This window comes from Lycorma delicatula, chromosome 1 (genome assembly GCF_047948215.1).
Source record: "Lycorma delicatula isolate Av1 chromosome 1, ASM4794821v1, whole genome shotgun sequence".
NCBI lineage: Eukaryota > Metazoa > Arthropoda > Insecta > Hemiptera > Fulgoridae > Lycorma > Lycorma delicatula.
In genome coordinates, this window is record NC_134455.1 from 15,251,985 (window position 1) to 15,256,497 (window position 4,513).

The following is a 4,513-nucleotide window of genomic DNA, read 5'->3' on the forward strand; positions in this document are numbered from 1 at the left end:
GTGGTAAATTAGAATTTAACTTTTTAGTTCAAAGCCATCGACTACAGAAGTACAATAGCAGAACAGCGTTTTGAGTTTTAATTGTGAAATAAAGAGGCTTTTTACAAGTTTAAAATAATATTTTGTATTAAAAATATATGACGTCAATAAAAGTCAGATAGGGTAGAAATTGCTTAAACCGGCAAGACGTAAGTATCCGAAGCAAAGAGTTGAATTTAAAGTGAAAATTTTCACATAGGGGATTATATCCAGACCAACGTTGTGATAATTTTATAACCTGCACGTTAAAATTGTTATGTAAAAAATTCTTTATGACCGTTATTATTCTGAGAAAGAAATGGTTGAACAGACATTGAAAAAAGGAGGATAAAATTTACGAAAATAATTGGAAAAAAAAGGATATATTACCGTAACTCGTAACCGGATATAATATTAATAATAATAATAATAATAATAAAAATTCGGTCCATAGAGCAAAAACATTTAATCGAAATACTTAACGACAAACAATGAAATAGTGGTCCTTGAAAAAGCATTGTGTTACAATAGAATACGATTTGGATACTTGTAAAATATAAATATGTTGAGGGGAAATTATATAAAGAAAAACTAGGTAAAGCGTTCATTTCTTCCATGTTAGTTTTAGTGTTAAAAATTTATGAGCGTGAGTTAAGAATGAAATAAATATTTGATTTACTCTACCTGAGCAACATTTTATAAACTTTTTTATATAACTGAAATAACTGGCCGACATATAAATGATGAAAGTGGTCAAAATTGTAAAAACTTTTGGTTGATTATAGTTGTTTCCTAAAATTTTTACAAGAGTCAGATACGTAAATGTACAATGAAAGTTTGTGATAAGTAGCCATAGAAACCGAGGGTTTTTTCTAACTGTTTTCTGTAAAATGTGTAAAATAGTTCTCCAATATTACAGACCTCTTATAGGTCAAATCGGCAATTAAAAGATTTACGAATAAGCGAGGAAGTTAGGCAGATTTATTAATCTTAATCTTCTGGTTTTCAAATTAATCGTTTTGTATAAAACTACAGCTCTCTGAATACTAGAAAAAGAACAATAATCCTAATTTAATTGTAGTAAATCTGCATTATCGTCCTTATCAGACGAAGGAATGATTTTCAATAATTTGGGATAATGAAAATGAAATTGATTTTTTAATATTTAAAATTACCTTGAGTACCGCTTGTTTTCAAGTGTGCTTTTATAATTTTATACACCAGTTTAATTCAAAATAATGTTGTTCTGGAATTCCGATCGCTTGACAGCTATAAATTGTGTATTATAGATTTTACAATATATTTAACAACTTTCACTTGCATTCAGCCTAGCAATTACATTCATACAATTGTTCGTCCTAACCAGTACTTATTGTGTACAGTATGTGTATAAAAAAATAGTTTTACAATAAAAAATTATCAATAATAACGATATAAAACAATAAAATTAATAAATAAGAAATTTAAAACATGATGATGATTATTTTTTACTGTTTACAGAGAAAGCATGTTTAATGGTATTCGTGTACTGCGTCATAAAAATTAAAATGGTTTACATACGTACCAGTTAAATGAAAACAAATTATGTTCTCTAAATTTATCATAACTGTATTTAAGTTTATAAAATAAACTATCTGTATAAAATAAGTCAATCGGTAGTGTTTGGCGGTTAAGAAAAAAACAGTGAAAACATGATCAGGTTAGCTCTAATTGGACGAGATGGTTGAATCATTCCTTGTAAATATTTCAAAACGTTGACCGATGCTGGAATTAAATTGATGTAGGAAAAATATTATTCTACGATGGTGCCGGTTATATTCTTTATATTGATTTCGAACGTCCGGGAGCATTACATTATAACCATAAAAATTATCAGAAATCATAATTATAAGCGAGATTACCTTGTCGTTCTTCAAAGGTAATTTAAAACTTAGTGCCTAATGGTTAATTTAAGTAGATAGTTCTTGACCAGCATCGAATTGTTGTGGTCTAAGCTTACTTGTTTCTTGAACTCGCCTTTTCCAAAGCCTGGAATGTATTACGATCTGGTACTCTTTGATTTGGATTATTTTTACGGTATTCACGCGTAGCAGCCAATCAATTTTTATTTACTTCTCCTTAAATTAACATGTCCGTCAACTCTCTAAATGAAAATATATTTGAGGTACCACATATTGTGAATGACTGACCGAACAACAACAGCACAACACCACCCAAATGAATATTGAAATGACAGACACTAAACAGAAGTCTGGGACTACTTCTATTCAATTTAATAGATCAAAAATCATAAAGAAGCACCAAATTTACCTCTTGATTTGTACCCTACGAATTTTGGTACCGTTTATTGTCACAGAGGGAGCAGAAATCAGGGATAAATGTTTTGCGAACCGAAACTCGCTAATTTACCGTTTTCGGACCTATGTTTATATGAACTTTTTTTTTGTCTGTAGAATCAACTCCCGAGTGATTGTCGTGCAAACTGGGATCGCTCTGTATAAATTTCATAATGTTTGTATACATTAATTAGTAATACTATAAACAACATAAAAATAGTATTTTTGAATAAATTACGCCACTAAAAACAAAAAATAAAATACTGCATAAGTCAGATATAAAGAACATCAGTGCATCCGCGTTAATCGCACCGTATAAATTACTATTCAGCTAATTTCAATAATAAAATTATAAATAACAAAACTGTTGTTTCAAAAATATGTTTTTATCAAGTTAGAAAGATAAATAAATCAAATAATATTTGATCTAATCCTTAAAAAAAATAAGTAATATTGAAAATAAAATACAATTAAAGATATATATGATCGCTGAATGGATTTGACGGCACGTTGTAATTTATAACCTTGTGATTGCCTGGAAAAGGGCCGTTTTTTTTTGCGTTAGCTCTGAGAAGAGCTTTTGGGTCCGGAAACTGATTTCCGACGAAATACTCTGGTCCCTTGGATGCGTTTCCAGAGTACTCTGTGGTCTTTTGGTTTGCTGTAGTGCTATTTGCTGTTGGTAGCGTGTGTGCCTAAGTTTCAAGGCGTGTTGATTGCATACTGATGCTGTTAAGAATCATATAAATATACTCATTACCTGCTATTCATATGCGGTTATAAGGTAGAAATTTCTGTGAACGTGTACTCGTCTCACCACGGCGAATAGATGACAACAACTTTTAGTCATAAGCCCCTGTAACGAGTAAGCGAATACTACCTGCTAGTTCTACTCGCGTTCTTTTCAAAATGAAAGCCGTAATCCGTAGTTATTTTATAACTGATCCAGAAGAGGCTAAGAGTTAAAAGGGTTATTTCGTTTTCAAGGTACGATCTGTCACGAAATTAAAACCACAGAATAACTGTCTTGTATGATCTTTTCATTAATTACGAATTCCTCACAACTTCACCGTATGAGGCAGATAGCCAGCAAATAAAAACGGGAAAGAATATCAACGTCACAGTATGAAAAATTCAATACCACCGGATAGAATTCGAATAGCAAGCTGATTTATTCTTATACAAATAAAAGATTAAAAAATGATATTAACAACAATAATTAAAATAGCCCAATGACTGGATAATCACTTGGAAACGTATAACCAATAATTAGCTGATATGTTCATAAAGGGGAGTAAATTCAGTTTACCACGGAAAGCTAAAAATGAGTCAACCTTATGAATTCACCTCGATTAGTGTCTTGAGTCAAAAAGATAATTTTCTTTTAAATTTGATATGCTTTTTCCAACATCTTTAAAAACTAATTTTCTTTTTAGTTAAAACCTCTCTTGCGACTCATGCAAAATTTCTAAATACTTACACTTACAGATAGAAATGATAGGTTGAAAATCAATAAATATTTCATCTTTTTTATATAGTATACAAACATACGTCTGCGAAATGATAACTGTTTTGTGAATGAATAATGAATTTATTTATTCTGCGCAGCTGTTTAGAGGAACATTAAGTGCTTTAAAAGACCTGGATACTTGGAATCTAATCTAGCCTAGTGTGGTATGAGAGCTTTTTGCTTAACGCTACAACTTTCTTTCAATCGGCTTCCATAAATTACTAATAATGAACACGTTGTAACTGTAGGCGCATAACTTGATGACTTATCCCTTCCCGGATTAATTATAAAAGTCACGAACTTTTTTTTAATCTTTTAATGTTGTTTTTTTTTTTTAACTATATAATTTAAATGTGCCTTAACTTTTGAAATTACGTATATTACCATATTTTTGGCGGCATATCATTTAGTTTTATACTGACAAATGTATTATGTAAGTAAAATATTCATTTTTTGTATGGCTTGACGATTATTCATGTTATCAAAACTAAATAATAATTGGAGTAGATGAAATAAGATCATTCTATAAATAATTAACATTATTTTATTAGCGATTGAAATATTTAATTTTTGAAACTTATGTAGAAGGGTTGGTGTTGATTCTCGTACTTGTAATGAAAGTTCAACAACAACCAGCAGATCGCAGCAC